Source organism: Hipposideros armiger, unplaced genomic scaffold (genome assembly GCF_001890085.2).
Source record: "Hipposideros armiger isolate ML-2016 unplaced genomic scaffold, ASM189008v1 scaffold_994, whole genome shotgun sequence".
Taxonomy (NCBI): Eukaryota; Metazoa; Chordata; class Mammalia; order Chiroptera; family Hipposideridae; genus Hipposideros; species Hipposideros armiger.
In genome coordinates, this window is record NW_017732344.1 from 306,300 (window position 1) to 326,186 (window position 19,887).

The following is a 19,887-nucleotide window of genomic DNA, read 5'->3' on the forward strand; positions in this document are numbered from 1 at the left end:
GCTGAGGTGTGCTGTAATTAATTGTTCTCTGACATTGATCCAATGCCATCTGACAAATAGGCCCTGACATTCAAGGTACAGGTCATTTTTCCCCATTGCAATTTTGTTTCCTGAAATATTTATTTTTCTTTCTTTATTTTTAAAATTTTACATTTTATTAAAACAACTTTATTGTGGAAACTCAAACGTGCTCCAAAAGTTGTGAGAATAGTATAACAAATCCCTGGGTACCTATCACCCTGCTTCAACAATTTTTGACATTTTTGCCAATCTTGTTTCATCTGTTCTCTAATTCTTACTGTATCAGCAGTATTTTAAAGCAAGCCTTAGATATCATATAATTTCACTTATACTTCTGTATGCATCTCATAACTGATAAGGAAATTTCTTGCACATAACCACCCTGTTATACCTAACGGAACTTAACAGTTTCATCTAATAATACTTAGTCTGTATTCAGAAGTTCTTGATCACTTCAGAAATATATATTTTTAAAATGTTTTGTTATATTAGTTTTAGGTGTACAAAACAACATAATGATTAGACATTTACACCCCTCATAAAGTGATATCCCTCACAAGTATACTACTCCTCTGACTTCATATATAGCTATTATAATACCATTAACCATATTCCCTATGGTGTACTTTACATCCTGTGACTATATTTAATTATAGTTGACGTTCAATATTATTCTACTTGAGCTTCAGGTGTACAGCAGAGTGGTCAGGAATCTACACAACCTATGAAATAATTCCCCTAAGTCCAATACCCACCTGGCACCCTACATGATCTTTACAACATTATTGATTGTATTCCCCATACTGTATTTCACATCCCTGTGACTATTTTGTGATTACCAATTTGTACTTTCTAATCCCCTCACCTTCTTCCCCACACCCCAACCCCCACTCTCATCTAGCAACCATCAGCTTTTTCTCTGGTCTCTGAGTCTATTTCTGTTTTGTTTGCTCCTTTATTCTGTTCTTTAGATTCCACATATAAGTGAGATCATATGGTGTTTGTCTTTCTCAGTCTGACTTATTTCACTTAGCATAATATTCTGTAGGTCCATCCATGTTGTTTTACTTTTTGTATAATATCATTCTCTGTGAAAATATGTCCTGTCTATACTATAAGCAGTTGATAGTGGTTATCTATAAAGTCTATATAATGACTATAATGACATTTAAATACATTGTCTATTTCCAATATTTAATGATATACTACAATAGCTACAGCATTACGGCATCACCTATGATACTACAATAATAGTTATGATTTTTCAGAACTTCTTAGGGTAAAACATTATACATAACATGTTTTAAACAATGCATTTTGTTGCTTTTATTTTGTAGATGGTATATGAAATCTATTTACATATACATCTGTAATTTACTCTAAATTTGGAACAAGATAGATCTCAGTATATAAAAATCAGTGACATGTATTTCTTTATGATATTAACATTTAGGGGCTCAAAACTCTTTCATTTGTTTATATGAGGGTCAAACCTGCCTTTGAATATTACTTTCTAAAAGTGTAGTTTAGTAGTGGGAGGTGTTAGTGAAATTATGTTGATTGAGTATGACTCAATTTTTATTATTGAAGCTTCAGTAGGTAAAAATGTAAGGAAGAGTAATCTAAAATTTTGGCTTTAAAACTGGGATCTGATCTAAAAACATTTCAGAATGATAAATAAATACATTTTATCTTTTGTTACAAGTAATTTTTGAAGAGCGATTATAATGTATAAAATTGAAACTACATACCTTGTGTCTTCTAAAATTATTTTTTTATATACTTTCCACAAATTTTTTGGCTTGTATCACAGATTTCAATATACTTGAGATTTATTTTTTGTCTTTTAGTTAATATAACTTGTTCAGCATGAAAATATAGAATACATAGTGTTCTGCATCAACTTTTTCTTTGTTCTTTACCTCATTATTGGTATCAGCAGTTATCCATGTAAGAGCCTTTGAGAACCTTCTAGGGTTTCCTTTTCTTACTTCCCATACTAAACCATCTTTGTTCTTTTGGATTCAATCTCTTAATTATCATTTGAAAGTATTCTTTTTTCTCCTTGCTGCTGTCTGTGCTGAACATTCATTATCTACCAATTGGAACTTAGTGATAGCTTACCAACCAATATCACTACTTCTGGTCTATTTCTCCTCCAATCAGTCCCTCAAGTTGCTAACAACATTATCCTTCTAAAATAGAATTCTAATTATAATACTCTCCTGCTTTGACCCGTAACTACTAGAGGGTAAAGTCTAAGTTCCTTAGTTTTTTTGTTTAAGAATTCTTTTATTTAATCACAGTCTTTACAACATCCATCTGCAGCGATCCCAGGCACCATTCTAAGTAAATCTCGTGATGGTTCAAATATTGATGTCTTTGTAGCTCTCTTGAAATACTCTTTGTTCTTCTCCAGTTGATGCGGATTTACCTCAATTCCCTTTTCTATAAAACATCACTGATTACTCAGAACTGAGCTTTTACCTCTTTAACTCTTCTGGTTTTTGAAAACTATTCATGTAGTTTTTCTTTAATAATTAAAAAAATCAGCAGTTTTGTGTATGAGATATAGTATAATAACTGGCCTGTTATCTTTGTAACGATAACATATTTCCTGATATATTATATCATAGGCATTTTAATTCATATATATTGAATGATAAAATGAGTGATTAGATTTTACAGATTAGAAAACTGAAGCATTAGAGGTCAAGTCATAAAAGTTAACGAAAGAGCAGAAATGCATTTAAAACAGAAATACAATTATGAATGTGGTGGCTTTTTCATCAAAGCTAAAGAGTCTCACTAAAATAAGAGTCTTGGTAAGTTAGGTGATCTGAATGGTTGACTTAATGATCACACTTTGAAAGATAATTTTGATTGACGATTCTTTTGAGAAGAAGAAAAGGAAGAAAAAACATACAAGTTTTAAATTAGTTTTTTAAGGGTACTCAGGATTTTTTTTTTATCAGATATGATAAGATGCTCAAACACAAAAATGACTGTTAGGAAGGAAGAAGTTTATTATGCTCGGGCAATTCCTTAGAAACAAGAGTCAAACAGCATGCCACATAAGACCACATGAGGAAACACTGAGATGGTCAGGAGGCACAAAGGGCAAAGAAAATTGTGGGTAGGACCCTCTGCAGGAGTTTCCTCAGAAGGTACTGGCAAAACCAGGCAAGGCAGACAGGTTCAGGAATGACAAGTTCGAATAATGTCAGCAGGCTCTGGGCCATAGTAGCTGGTTGTCTGCAATGATTCTAGCAGGTAGATAGTGGCCTGGAGTGGGAGACCCGAATAAAGCAGGAGGTTAGGGTAAGGGCCTTAGATGAACTGGTTTAAATATGAAAGGTATGCTTACCAGTGACTTGTTTACTTTCTTTAGGAATTGGCTAACCCTAGGAGGGACTCTCTCCAAGGTCAGCTAGGCTCCATGGTGTATAGGGGTGGGGGTGGGGGTCACAGAGTGAAATGAATCTCAAACAATAATGAAGTAACTAATAAGAAGCTCATCACCTCCTTCTTGCTTTTAGACAAGAAAAAAAAATCTTTATTTGCAACTATTTGGCACTTGGGAACTTATGCAGTATATCAGTTTGTACTGCAGCTGAGAGAAAACAGCTCTGAAAGGAGAGGCTTTGTTTGCAAACAGCTCAAATAGCAAGGCCTTACGATGAAAAACCTGAAAACTTGCTCTAAAGCACAGAGTAAGCAGCTCCAGCCATGAGTGGCAGACCAAGCACACCTTCTCCACAGAAAATGGCTCTCGTTCCTGAGCCAAGTGCTCACATGGCAAAGGTCCCTGAGACCCTGGGAGAGGTTTGGGGGATGGCAGGGGCTGGATGATGTTTGTTTCCAAACATTTTGTGACCTGGTCAGTCCTTTCTATCAAATTATTGGTTAATTTGCTGGGGCACATTCACTTGTATTTTGTTAGAGATAAAGAGTGATGAATTAAAACTTTGAAGCAAGGTAAGGGGAAAGACGGAAGGGTATTTTTCAGCCACTCTATTTCAAAGCCATTTAGAAGTAGTGCTTGTCTGGCCTGTTAGCCCATCCATCATCCTCTTAGGCAATTCATTGATCCACTTTTGCTCCTGAGTAGTTACCTTCCGTTTACACTCCTGAGATGTTAGTACCAGGGGCTTCAGGGGGTCAGCTGGTGGATACTTCCATGTTAATGCCCAAATGAGGGACGTGAATTAATGGAACCACAATAAACCAAGCTTTTCTAGCTTGAAGGATGCTGCCCTAAATTCTTAGGGGGTTTGGATGGTAAGACAATTTGTTTGCCAGGATTTAAAGAGTGATTCGTTAATACTGGAGACCTGTTTCAGTTGAAAGTCATATTAGTGCATATTTTTAGTCCCCACAAAAAATTAAATAGAAATGTGTGACCAAGTTCCTTTCTCAGCTGAGACAAAGAGACCTGCATAGAAGCCACTTCCATTGACCTTAGTATAAAACAGGACACGATTAGTAACTGTGAAATCATGAAGGGTTTTGGACTCCATTAGCTGTTATTCTTCTTTCTGAAAGTGCACCAAGTATAGCTGGAAGTTCTACACCTCCAAGCAAGAGAGAAATAATTTTAGGGTCCTGCTGCCTTCTCATTCATTGCTTTTTGGAGACTTGGTAAAGCAAGTGAGAAAACTACAGCTGAGAAGAGAAAAATCCTGAGATGTTCTACATTAAATTACAGCGGGCCAGAGGGTGGGCGGAAGAGACAAGGAAGTTAATCAGTTAATAGTTGTGAGCCAAAATCAACAGAAAACTGCTCCCGTTCCTGAATGTATGCTGAAACTTTGAATCAATTTCCAGGAGGCTGTCTAGAAAGAAGAGCTGAACACTAGATACCACCGCATCTTGCTTATGCCTTAACTTTCCAGGATGTTGTCCAGAACCAACCCAAAACCATCAAGTACTTCTTCCTTATGGACTATTCCCCTATCCCAGAACTCTCTCTGCTCCACCTATTACTCCCACCCCTTATCTATAGCCAATGCAAATTCTTTCAAAACAACTTAAACATCTTTTCTCCTCAAGCTCAGCTAAAAGTTGAGGTCATTAATAGGTATTTTTGTTTGCTTCTTTATCATTTTTAAAGGCATCATTTAGTACAATTGACATTTTTCTTTCAGTGTACATTTCTATGAGTTTTAGCACATTATTGTGTACCAGCACTACAATCAAGATACAGCTTGGTTGTATCAAGGCAAAAATTCTCTCATGCTATCCTTTATAGCCACTCCCTCCCCAGCATAACCCTTGACAATTATTGATGTTTTTTCCCTACAGCGCTATTGTCTTTGGATAATATCAGATAGATAGAATTATACAGTATCTAACCCTCTAAAACTGGTTTCTTTTACTCAGTATAATGCTTTTGAGATTCATTGAAATTATTGTGTGTATCACTAAATCATTACTTTTTATTTCTGAGAAATATTCCATTGTACAGATACATCAACGTGTATATTCCCTTTTGCCCATTGAAGGACATTTGGGTTGTTGCAGTTTTGAGCGTTTATAAAATAGAGCTGCTATAAGCATTCATGTACATATTTTTGGGTGAAATACATTTTCACTTATCTAGGTTAAACACTAAGGAATCAGATTGCTTAGGCACTTGATAAAGGTGTAAGGAACAGTCTCATAGTTCTTTTGTATTTTTTAGTTTTTAAACAATTTCTTCCTATGTTTCCTTGGATAGGGGTAATAGATTGGGGATTTAGTTAGGTAAATTTAGCAACTACATATTCGGACATTTCTCAGGATATAGTAGAAAAAACAAACTCACAGGTAATTTAGACTTCAAAAAATTCAGAGTGAACTGAAGTTCTTGGAGAAGCCCTATATCAAAGGTTAAGTGACTAAATTCCCTGCCTTGTATTATTTCTGTATCACATAATTTAGTTGCACTGCCCTCACCTTCACTGTCCCATGATCTTACAGAGTTTCTAGTCAAACACCTGTCAGTTGTTATTGTACCAGTAACTTTCTTTCACAGTTTTAATGTTCATTGGAGCTAGACAAGAAGATGAATCTGAATAGGAAACTTCTTGATGTGATCACAATTGTCTTTTCATTACTCCCTAATGCCAAGGCTTTGCTCCCAGCTTGAGCTGGTCACACTTGGGTCCCTAATTCTTCAGGAGTAGTCCTTTCCTATGATTCTCACTCTTCATGCCAATAGAATTTGTGGCCCAAGCTATCAGTTCACCAGACAAAATCAGACACATGTGAGTTCCATTAATACACCAGCCTAGATAAAAACTGGGACACTCTCACTCCACCATGCCTGCTTCACCTTACCAGCCAATTTACTAGACCCAAGGTAAATAATCTGATGCTGTTTTTAATAATAAAATTTATGAAATAAGTGTATTATTAGCACCTAGCATAGAATTGCTGTGAGGAATAAGTGAGTCAATAAGCATTTTGTACATCTAGCAAGTAGTTGGTGCTCAATAATATCAAATTGCCTTATTACTATCAATTAGTTTTCTGAAAGAAAGATTGGAGTTAGAAATGGTCCTCTTTGCTCAATAGCTCCCTACAAAGGCCCTAAAAGAGGCGTTGCCTTCACCTTTGAGACTTATGGTTTGAGGAGCTTAAGGGGAAACCTGTGACTACCTAAATTCCATTCCTCCAGTCTTTGTGGTGAGATATTCAGCAACTTGTTTCTAGCTGTCTTATACTTGAAATTCATCAAAAATAACCCATTGCATTTAAATAGACATGCCAAATATCAGTTGTAGAATAATATTAATAAATATTCACTTAAATATTAATTTTTAAGTTTCTGAAAGAGTTGCATTAAACTGATAAGAATTTAATAAATTTTATTTCCCCCCCACATTTGCATTTAAAGCCCCAAAACCAATTTCCCGCCAAGTGAAATTTCCAAATTTCACAGGAGTTTTTTTATTTATATACTTAGGAATATTTCCCAACATTTGCTGAGTTCATAATTTTTTATCATACTCCTGTGACAGCTTTTTAAGATTCGATTTAGCTCTCTGAGAAAGTTTAATAAAAAAAAAGTAAAGTCCTAATACTCTATGGTAAACAATTATGTAAGTGTTACCAATTTGTTTTCATGATCCACACAGGTTTTTAAATATGCATGTAAGGAAATAGATTAGAAAACATAAACTCTATAATTACTCACTATAATGCATTAAAGTGTCTTTAGTATATATTAATAATTATTTTAAAAGATAATTACTTTCTAAAGCTAGAAAGAAAAATATTAACATACTAACACTAATCTAAAATTAGCATTTTCCCGTGTTCCATTTATGACTCACCATATTCTGAGAGAACAAAATATGAATAGGAGGAATTGTGTAATGAGTTGACTTTTGTAGACTCTTTTTTTTTTTTTGGTGTTTGATTGGAGTAGTAGCACTAATGATAAAACCCCTTTTTATTAGTTATTTTGAAGATTTTTAAAAAGTTAAAAATACAGACTCCATCTTTTGTCAAAATGAAAAATCGTCTGTAGTTATTTAGTCTTCTCCCTAACAAGACTTATAGTGTGTTTTTACAAAAGCAATGGTTTTTCAAGCATGATTAGCAATACTTTTACTCAATACAAGGACAAGCAATGGATTTTATTGCTCTTTGCTTTATAGATCGTGAATTTAACTGAACTAAGTCATCAAAGGATGTGTGAAAAATACAGCCGGAGTAGTCTGTTGACCACATTTGCTTCTGTATTTTACTAACACTATTTTTCATTTTAGCCAAGTCAGCTTTTCATAAAATTAACATCTAGCCCTAAGCACCTATGTAGCACCACAAAATAGTGAAACAATTGACTACTCTATTTACCTCAGCTCATTGAACAACACTTGACTTGCCTTTTTTTTAAATGTATGTATATATGAGGTAAACTTAATTCAACAAAAGAGAGAAACGATTGATTCACATTTAAAACATAAACTTAAAATGTGAGAACCATGAAAAAATAGCATTGCTGGTAATATTATTAGCTTAAGGGAAGAACATGTTATTTTCTCTTTTCAATTTGACTTCCTGACTAAATTCTAGTACATGTTTCTTAATGAGATAAATTGGGTGATCTGGCCAGTTCAACCACAGTCCATTAGTTTTTCAGTATAAACATGTTTTTTATTTCAGAAAGGCCATGCGTTGACTGTTTATAATCACATTAATTCTAATACCCTTAATACAGTAGTTTCAAAATGTGGAGCTATAAATTCAAGGTTCACAGTTGACAAAGCTAAAGGAAATTCTTCGTTAGTGGTGGGTTGGGATCTACTAATGCACCAAGAAGACCTTATTTATGGATCACCAATCTTCCCACCTATAACTTCTTATGCTTGAGCCCTGCCCCCATATTGTATGCATATTTAAATATTAGCAACATGTCTGCCTTTACATATTTATGAAGTAGAGGATTTTGTGCTTAGAACATCTCCAGGGATAAATGGACACTTCAAGTGTCTTACTCGGCCTATGATCCTAGGTCAAATTGTTGAGTCTGTAGACCAGCGGTTCTCAACCTTCCTAATGCCACGACCTCTTAATATAGTTCCTCATTTTGTGGTGACCCCAACCATAAAATTATTTTCATTGCTACTCTATAACTGTAATTTTGCTACTGTTATGAATCGTAATGCAAATATCTTTTTGTTTTCCGATGGTCTTAGGCGACCCCTGTTAAAGGGTCGTTCAACCCCCAAAGGGGTTGCGACTCACAGGTTGAGGACCGCTGCTGTAGACGGTCATAGAAGATACTACTCTGCACCCAGTGAATGTTTGTTTCCTTTGTCTACCATGTATCCCATCTCACTTCTCTGGGCTAAAATGTTGATTGTTAATGCTAATTTGCTAATGAAAATGCTTTAATCCATGAATCATAAGTAGGTGGCAAGAATTATCATTTAGTTGTGGTTCCTTAGGGTGTTGTGTTTAGAAAACTTCGGAGGCCACATTTGGCTTTGAGGGAAAAAAAGTTTAGGGTAATGGTTTCACCAGAGGGAGTTACATTTTGATGGGGGAACTCTTGGAAAGGCAAAAAAAAAAAAAATGCTTTTAGAACTCATGGACATAATTACAAAGTAAAGAAATTTCACGATTTGCTGGTTTGTTTTTAATGAAGTGGTTAGTGACTTAGGACTGCATGGATGTATGGAGCCTGTGCAGAAGGAAAACTTACCTTTCCTCTCAGAACTGCTCACTGATAAATTCTCTATTTTCTCACTTTTATTATGGTTAAATATATTTCTAGATGATTTTTCACAGTTCAGAAATCTTCCCCTCTGATGGCTATCACCCAGGAGTTTACAAATTCACTCATTATTATCAGCTGTATCAATTCAGTAATTAGAATGTTGTGGCCCTACATTGTTGAGTCTGGGAAATAACAACCTTAAGGTCTAATAAGTAGATATAAATTTGGTAAAATAAATGTCTTAGATTTTACAGTTCTTTAAGGACTCTACTACCTTAATACTTACATCTTGAAATCTAGAAAACTGCTTCATGACATAGTGAATTTCCCTTGATGACTGTGGTTGGCAATTCTTATTAAAAACATTACTTTAAAAAAACATTTGTTTTTCAAATAATGAACAGTTTACATTAGCATAAAAATATCTCAGATAAAATGCCCAGGGGTCCCTTTCAAAATCTAATATCAAAAGCATATTAGTTTAATTTGACATAGTTGGTTTTTATCTATCTGAAGATCTCTTCTATATACTGTTATTTTTTAAAAATTAAATTAAAAAGTTAATGCACTGAAAATTTAATTAATATATATTTGAAAGCCCTTAAAAACAGAAATTAAATTATATCTGACTACTATATTTATCTATAAGTAAAAATATGATCATTTGAATATTTCACAATGTACTCTTCATATATTTTTATTATGCATTTTTCTTGTTTCTCCTAGTTTAAATGTATGTGTTAACATGCTTTAAATATTTCTTAAATGCCTTACAATTATAAGAACATATGTGGTTTAGAACTTTTATTCTATAGCATACTAGTGAGACATTCAGACTGTTTTTATAATGCTCTAATCTGTGCCCATGGCTCACATAACAATAAAGTCTTTGGGTGTATTTAATCTTATATTCATTCATTCAATTTTTTATAAGATAAATGCTTAATGCAAATTTTCAATGAATTCAGATCTAAATACTCCTACCATGGCCAATTTCAGGTACTGCGATAGACACTGTATTTGGCAAAGAATGAGATGAACACAGACCTACTCCAAATGGCTTATATGTATGGGCATAGGAAGACATACATTAAACCAAAAATTATACAAACCAATAACAATTGCCATTACTGCTATGAGAAAGAAGTGCAACGTGAACAAATGAAAGGGGCTAGGGCAGATATTGGGAAGTTGGGTAAGGTTTGTAGAGCTAATTTAGTGATGGAGAATTCATTCACTTCAGCTAACCATACAAAACCTATATACACGCATTTTAGGGTTAAATTTATTCTTTCATGAATTTTGCTAACAAGAATAAAGACAGTATGTATGTACATATATAGCTATAAATTTTAGAGATATAAGGATATGTAGCTTATAATTTACAACAAATTAACTTAAAATAGTCTTTGTTGTAAATTCCATATAACCAATTGACACTTTCAAAATGCTTTCAATGATTTTTGCTGAACTCTTGTCTAAATAACTAAACTATGGTTGTAAATTACAAATGAGTATAGTTTTAAAATAAACATTAGTTCATATTTTTGCTTACATTGACAATTAAGACATAAGCGAAATAATGAAAATATGTCTTGGAACTTCATTAGTTCTTCAATGATGTGAGCAATTTTTTTTTCACTGAATCAGGTAACAGTTTTAGAATATTGCAAGGATACTGCCTTGAATTTTTGTGCTATTAACAATGTGAATATAAGCATGCCTATGTTTAAGTTTAATCTGCATTATTAATGTTTTCTCCATCACTTTATTAAGTCTAGACCATCAACAAAACAATAAGTCAAACCCTAATTTGAAGCATTTGACAGTTTCCATGGTGTTAAGACTCCCACAATGGCCAATTTTATAACAATGTGGTCACCAGATGTGGAGTAGGGAAAAGACGTGAAGTAGCACACCTTTTTGTTGTATTTCCACCATATACGTACAATAGCACAAATAAACTCAAGCACATAGATGGTAAAAAAAATAGTAAAATTATTAGAAAGTGGTCTTTTTTTAGTATTTATACCTTTGTTTACTTAACTTAGTAAATTCTCACAAAATTCCTGAAATTTTAACAATCAAGCGGCTCTAGCACATCACTAATAGGTATTTAGCAAAATAAGCTTTCTAGAAAATTCATCACTACACACCTCAGCTCTAATTCCAGGATTTTACAGCTGGTGGTATTCTTAGAGATAATTTGTTTAGGAAATAGGAAATACGTTCATCGGCTTAAGAATAAAATGATGCTCAAACTTTGGTCTACAGCTTCAGGATTCTGGTACCAGATTTCTTGTTTGGTCTTCACATTTTAGCCATACTTTGTCTTCTTGATGGGCAAAACTCACTTTTACTTTGGTCATTTATGAGATGTGATAAAAAATATGGTGAATATTTAAATTAAAAAAAATTATTACAGTAAAAGTCTCATTGCCATAAAAAAAATCCCTCTCAAAATATCCCCCTTGCTTGAAACACACTTATCCCATCAGATAGAGGAGACTTTTCTTAAAATTGGCCAAGTAACAGGAGTGCCTCACTCCCAGATCTTGGTTTCTGAATACTTTTTTTTTTTTTTTTTTTTTTTTTAGCTGAGCCATCCTGCCACCTGTTGGCAGCTCAGCTCGGGCTGGGAGTGAAACTGCTGTTGCTCAGAGTTCACACTCTTGAGCGAGCTCTTAACCAACTGAGCCATTCATCCAGCCCTCTAAATACTTTTCATTCATCCATTTAGCCTCTTTTATCATGTACATGTATTTCAGATTTTTTTTTGTGGCTCTGAAATACCAGGGTATTTACAAAATGTTACTTTAGAAGCTGCTTAGTTCATAATGTTGGAAATATTGGCATCTACAATTCTGTAAACATTTCTCACAGTGTCAAGTACAAAATACAAGAATTCTCATAGGTCAAAATAATTCTCATCGGTATCAAAGAATGATAGAGTTATATGAGGTAAGTATGGAGATACTGAATTTAGGTACAATATTCCATAGAAGATAGAAAGCAAGGTCTATTGACCCCAACTCTTTATTTTACTTCCCCTCATCACCTTATTTTATTTTGGTCTTTTTATATGTATATTCTCCAGTCAAGATACTTTATGAAGCCCATTTCTGCAGCTGTTTTTTAAAATGTGTGTCAGAACTTATCAGAATTATATGTTTTCTTCTTGGAAATTTTATTGCAGAAAGTCACTGATTTTAATTAAATGTTGTTTCTAGACTTATTTATAATTTCCTTTTCAAAGGAAGAAATTGTAATTATTGAGTCTACATAAGAGACTTCTTCCTTAATTGCAACGTTTGGATTTTGAAAAAAAATGTTGGGATGTATTATGTTCCTCTGGAAATAAATATTCTTGCATTATATTTAAATCATTCTTACATGAAGAATACCTAATTAAATTGATATTGCTACCCTAGAAATAAATGTAGATAATAATGCATCATTTCTTTACTTCCATAAGAAGTCAGGATTCCTTGGGAAATAGGCTTTTTAAATTTCATGCAATTCAAATAAAAATACATTTACAAGCAAGAAAGTTTTGGGGAAGCAAGGCTAAGAGAGCTAATTTTAAAATCTTTCCTCCTTGCTTTATCCCCAGTTTTCTTGGTAGGCATCCATTGAAGTATTCAAATTTGTGTATGTGACCAATCTATTTGAACTCTTTTAAATAAATGAGTCAATAAAAAAATTAAATTGAGTGATTGCCAGAATATTTAGCCATGGCATTTTTAGACGTAGCCTCATTATCTCTAGAGATAGTTCTAGACTTATGTTTTTATAGTACATAATACTACTAATACTATTATAATTAGAAAGGATTTGGTGCAATCAAAATCCCACCTTAATGATATCAGTTGGATTTGGGGGGTCATTCTCATATTTTTTTACTTCTCCAATATTTTATTTCTCATGTTTTTCTTCCTTTCAGAGAAAACTCCTTTATTATTTTCTCTTCCACTTGATTTGTTCTTTTCCGTTTCTTGGCTTTGCGCCCTTGGCCTTCAAAGTCCTCTTTTATTTTATTTGCTGTCTTTGCTTACAGATTTTTTCCCTATATTCTTTGAACTGTGTGACTGTCATTCAATTCCTTTGCTCAAATTTTCAGTACAGCACAATAGGCAACAAAACTTTGATATATCCATTATTAATAGATAGAAAAACTAAAAAGATGCCAAGGAAACCCGAAAGCATAAGCTTCTGTAGCAGTGTCTATAAAACAGAGTCACATGGGTTAAAAACCAGTAATAGGTGTTACAGGAATAAAATGAATTGGTCAACTCAAGAAATTTAGATCTAAATGTTTTCATGCCTTGTTGTCATTATTAAGAAGTTTCTATCTTACTAACAGGCATAATTACATTATTTATCCACATGCTAGAATGCAAAAAAAAAATTCTCATTGTTAATTAACTATATGGTTATCCTCTAAAATACAACCTCCATTTCTTCTGTAGTAATAGCACCTTTCAATTTGAGGTGGGCACATAAAATAAAAACTAAATTACCCAGTCTCCCTTTCAGTAAAGCAAGGTCAAGTGTTTATGCAATATAATGAGATTTAAGGGAAATTGGTTTGGTAAATTTTGAAAGGCATACTTAAAGGAAAGAGACATGCCTTCCAGTTTCCTGTTTCTTGGAAGCAGGAGGTAGATATATTGACTGTATATGGAATAGCCAATTTGGACCATGAAGTGGAAGCTTTCAAGGTTCTTGGGACAAGATAGAAGAAGCTGTGGCCCTGAACAATTGTGAAATTGCTAAACCAGGGCAAGAGTGCTCTAGTTATACAAGCAAATACATTTCTATATTGTTTAAGCCATTGCTCATTTTTTGGATGTCTGTAGCTTTTAGATAGCCTTAATTCTAATGAATATAAACTGCTGCTTTTCACAGCAAAAACTGGAAATTTTAAGCTATTTTACTTTGAAAAATTTGTGCACAGACAAATCCTGATTCTTGGAGTTGGTTCACTACAGCAAGCACTCGGTGCACTCCACACTGGCTCAGAGAGGCAACAGAACTCTAGAGAAGTGGATTTTGTCCCTTTGTTAATTTTTCAGGCCCTTCCCTCAACCTGCTGTACTCCTTTTTTTCTCTATTCTCCTTATCTTGCTTGCTGATCCCCACTCCGCACCCCAGCTGCACATGACCTAGAGCTGGAACCAGTTCTAGAAGCCTTCCTGTTTCCTAATTAGACCTTACGATCTGTCACTTAGCAAGGTCAATTTTACATTCAGAATATTTCTCTTATTTATCCCTGACCCTTTATCCCTGTGTGTTTTCATATTGCCCTGCCTCAGGTTTTTTTCATGTCTCCCCAGCAACAGTGCCCCAACTTTGGACACTGCATCCCTTTTCTCTCCATCCCACAAGCTGTTCTCGTCACTTTGGAGAGACTGAGCATGTGCAGTGAACATGATGCTTTACTGTACAGACTCCCTCAGTGACTTTTTTATCATCCTCAACAGTGGTTACATACTGTGTTCTCTTGAGCTGTGGGGTCCAGAGAGGTTCCTCCACGATCTTCAGTATTGATGTTATGGTCAATGAGGCAGCCATCCAGCCACCCTGCCTCCCTCCATCACACACACAATTGCACACAAATAGCTCCACTGGAATTTCTTCTCCAATAGAATATATGGTCATGTATCTATTAGTGTTATTTCTTTCACCATAAAACAAAACAAACAAACAAAACAACCCTTATAGCACGCTATATTTTGTTAGAAAATAAGCCATTTCCTTTAGTATTGCAAAATTATATTCCCTGAGTTGTGTATTGAATTTGCTCATGATATTTTTATACTTTATTTTTAATGTAAAAATGTACTATCATTTATTCTTAACCAGTCGTTTCAGAAGTTGTCCATTTTATTTGTCTTTCAAAGATTCAATCTTTGGTCTTAGTAACGTTGTATCTTTTTTCATTTTTATTCTCAGTTCATTTAGAAATGTTAGATCAGTCTTTGTTCTTTCTTAGGGTATATATATTTTTCTTATCCTAATTTCTTTACATTCAATGAAGATAATTCATTTACTTACTTCTTTCTTTCTCCCGTTCTTCCTCCCTTCATTCCTTTCATCTTTTATACTTTACAGCACATAGATTTGAGTATAAACTATCCTGTTTTTTATTACATTGTGAGTGTTTGGAAATTTCAGTTTTATTTTTGTTTTGATTCAGAGATCATTCAGAAAAAATATGAATTTATAAAAATTCAACTTAAAATATTTTATTTCTGGTTTTATTGGTTATAAATCCAATAATTTTATTTGTAAAAGTGCTGTGCATATTTTTAGACTCTGAATTTTTTTCTACCCTCATGTACTTTTAATTTTTAATGCTCTTTTTAACCCAGTAAATGTATGATTGCATCTTAATAGAGGAATTTAATCCATTAACATTTATTTGATAACTGATTACTTCTCAATTATGTTATTTTATGATTTGTAAGAAACACAGCAGTATTTTTTACTTTTCCTATGCTGTATAGCTCTTTCTTGGTCTTAAAATGTGCTGGTGCAATGTCACTCATTCTTAGATGCTGTGGTGAGTGTTGAGCATTGCAGGGATTATTTCTTTGCCTGTAGAAGCAGAAGAATGTAGTAGTTCTTGTTCTGTTTTTTTTGTTGTTGTTTCTTATTCTTGTATTTCTCTTCCTGCTCTTCCTTCCTTCCTTCCTTCCTTCCTTCCTTCCTTCCTTCCTTCCTTCCTTCCTTCCTTCCATCGTGTATCTATTCTATCTCTCTCTCTATCTATCTATCTATCTATCCATCCATCTATCTATCTATCTATCTATCTATCTATCTAATCTATCCCTATCCCTATTCCTATCCCTGTTCCTATCATAGTTGTGAGCTGTAATAATTGCAACATCTACAACACTTCATACCTATTTTATCAGTCAACATTCTTGATCACAAGTAACAAAATTGATTGAAAGGATATAAAGCAGCTTAAAGAATCTGTGGGAATGCTGGGAGATCCAGTGTAGTTAAAAAACATGAGCCAGAATAGTCTTTGTGGCCAAGAAACAAGTGATTAAGATGCTACTATTGCTGCCTTCATTATAGGACATTTATTCGTATTTCCACTTACTTCCATTTCAGGAACAAACTGCTCTCATCGTTGAACTGTTGACTTTTTCACTGACACCATGAATACTACCTGGCTGTGCATCACTTCTTCAAGGTAAGTCTTGAGTGGCAGATGCTAGTTCATGCCTCTGTATCCTGGAAATCTGAAGGGGATAGAGAAACCATTTGCCTTCTTGATTTCCTGCCTACCATCAGTATACACAGTAATGGAGTTTCATTAATTAGGAAGGTTGTTTGAATGCTGAGTGAACATATAACACATTTTTATCACATTTAAACCCTTTGCCTGGTGAATATATATATATATATGTTTGCCCCATTCTTTTACTTTAAAAAAGAGAAAAGCTCCTATCTAACATAATGCAACTTTTTTTGTACAATGCAAAATGTGGTGAGACCATTCCTGATGAGAGCCAATTCAAATTTTCAACATTTTCTATGGACATTTCCAAGTTCAGAATATCTGAGTGATGTCCATTTATCTTCTAGCTCATGTTTGTTCCATTATTAATATTTTTAGCTTAACTAATATAAATACTCCCCATATACAGTACTAGATGAGAAGAAAAAAGGAAAGAGAAATCACAATAATTTGTCATACATATATGGTTTTGTCAGTTCTTAGAGGTATTCTTCCCTTATGTCCTACAATGACTATGTCTGGAGGGTCCAAAACCACAGAGAGAGAAATTTTTGTTTTTGTGAATGAATTATTAGATTTAAGTAATGAAATGTGGTGGACTCTTGATATATGAAGTCAGGTGTTCCATTTATGGGGAAAATAGTGCCATGCTGGGTTGTAAGGTGTATGTCACATGTTGTCAATAGTTAACATTGTAACTGATTTTCATCAGCCTGTAAATTTCTGTTTCTGTGTAAAGGGACTGACAAAGAAAGATGCAATATTGTGTGGGTTTCCATACCATTCAGTAAGTAGAGAGATGATGTTGTGTACAGATGCATAGAGAGTAAGAATAGCAAGTCCAAATTCTGAGTAAGTTTTTATTCCAATGAGGATAAGGAATTAATCCTTTTATGTTAGAAGGTGTCAAATGTAATCCAATGCCACCAAAATAAGTAGCTGTTACCTGAAATATGGTGGCCCATAGTATGTTATGGTAACTGAAACTATAGACTCCCAGTAGTGATTGCAGCAAGTCTAATTTTGTCAGGGGAATTCATGTTACTGAGCCCATGCATCGCCTCCATTCCTTTTACTGTACACTCTCTGTGCTTGAGTCCATTGAGTAAACACTGTGTTAGCTGAGGAGTCTTCCTGAAACCTGAGATTATGTCATGTTTTTACCTTATTTAGAGGCATCTTCATCAGGGGGTTTCATTAAACATTCATGTGATAAAAAGTGTATATCTGGAAGTCAACCCTGTAGTATTTGTTCAATCTAGAAAAAAAATTACATAAATTATTGAAAAGTATAAAATTAATTTTCAGATGTAGTTAGAAGAGAGTACAAATATTCTGCTCTGTAAAGGAAAACAATACCCAAAAATAAAAAATAAATAAATGGTTTAATGAAATATTTAATAAAAAACTATAAAATCATTAAAACAAAAGTAAAATAAAGAACTAAATATAATTGTGTTCAAATGACCTCTTATTATTAAATCTAAAATATAGCCAAAGCATATATAGTTTAATTCAATTAACCTTATTGTATAAATATGTAGATGAGTTCATATTAGAAGCTTTATATAATTCAATATATTAATAGCTCAAGTAGAAAAAACGTGTTTTTCTGCCCTAGATGTTGAAAAATCACCTCACACAATTTTATTTCCCTGTCTAATAGTAATAATAGGTTTACACATATATATGTACTTAACATAATAAAACTGTATTCAACCAAAGCCACAATCAGTTAGTTGTGTAAAACAAGAAACATTCCCATTCTACTAAATTAGTTAGGAAGATTCCTACTATTTTCTTTATTTAACATTGTTCTTGAATTACTAGTCAATAAAATTAGGAGAAAAAAATTAGATGTTTCAAACTTTATATGTAATAGCAGAAAATACCATTAATAACAGATGACATAATTTTATACCTTGAAACTCTAAAATTTGTAATTGATATAAGAAAAAAATCCATAATGTAGTGGCTATATAACTAAAACAAAGCAAACAAAATATATATTTCTCTAACTACAAACTACTATTAGTCAGACTATATAATAAGAGAAAAAGCCTATTTTTAATAGCAACCATAAAAGTAAAATACCTAGAAATAAACTGTACAAAGCATCAACCAAACCTAAATAAATATAACAGTAAAGCCTTACTGAAGGAAAATAAACAAACTTGAAACCATGGAAATAAAAGCCTTATTCTTTTACTGGAGATCATCATAATTTTAATTTATTAATTAATTTTGAGACACAGTATGAAACTAACAATAGGATTCTAAACCACATATGCTGAACTAACCATGCATAATTATATAAAAGGTGAATGCCTGTGGGACTAGTTTTATTAAATGTTAAAATATGTTACTGTGAAATTATATATAGATATAGATATAGATATAGATATAGATATAGATATAGATATAGATACACACACACACACACACATCTGTCCTGGGTTTCTGGTACAAATCAGTTAAAACCCTTGTAGTTTCCTAAGTGATAAGAACACTAGGACCATCTTTTGATCTAATATTTGGTGTTTGACCCCATTCCTGACACAGAACTCCTAAGTCACTTGGACTTCTCTGAGTGATGGAAATGTCTGTTGTTCTAATGAGGCAACTCCTGAATAGCTCCTGGATGGCGGCTGATCACCATAAATACTAGGCCATGATTAGGTGCTTGGAACTTCCAGCCCCACGCCTCATTCTCCAGGGAGGAGAGGCGGACTGGAAATGGAGTTGATGATCAATCATGTCTATGTGATGAAACCTCCATAAAAGTCTTCAAATTGTAGGATGTGGAGAGCGTATGGGTTGCTGAACCTATGGAAGTACTGGGAGGTTGGGGTGCCTGGTGAGGGCATGGAAACCCTGTGCTCCTTCCCATATACTTCATCCGATCTGAATATTCATTGGTATTCTTTATCATATACTTTTATGATAAACCTGTAAAGATAAGTAAGTGTTTTCCTGAGTTCTGCAAGCATTCTAACAAGTTATTGAACACAAGGAGGAGGTCGTGGGAATCCCAATTTGTAGTGTTGGTAGATGTACAGGTGACAACCTGGGATTTGCGATTGGCATCTGAAGTGGGAGAGGACGGTCTTGTGGGACTGTGTCAGAATTGAGTTAAATTGTAAGACACTCACCTTGTGTCATGGAGAATTGCATGGAGGTGTGCGAACACCTCCACACATTTGGTGTCCAGGAGGGTCAGAGTGAAGTATTGTGAGTGCGTGAGTAAAGGAGAAAATGCAGGTATGTGTTTTTCCTATACAGTTACCATATTTAATACAGTTATGTTATACAGTGTCATTTGAATAAGATCTGAAGTAGATGAAGTTTGAGGGCTTGTGGGTATCTGGGAGAAATGGCAGTCCAAGCAGATAAAAGGCAA

The 19,887-nt window shown here is 33.9% G+C and overlaps 1 long non-coding RNA gene across 1 annotated transcript in view; it reads left to right on the top strand.

Moving 5' to 3' along the window:
- Positions 1–16,428, top strand: part of LOC109375856 (uncharacterized) — a 172,658-nt gene extending 156,230 nt beyond the window's left edge. Inside the window, exon 3 of the long non-coding RNA XR_002122663.1 lies at positions 16,358–16,428. This is a non-coding gene — a long non-coding RNA (uncharacterized LOC109375856). The remainder of the gene's footprint in view (positions 1–16,357) is intronic.
- Positions 16,429–19,887: the final 3,459 nt, after the last annotated feature.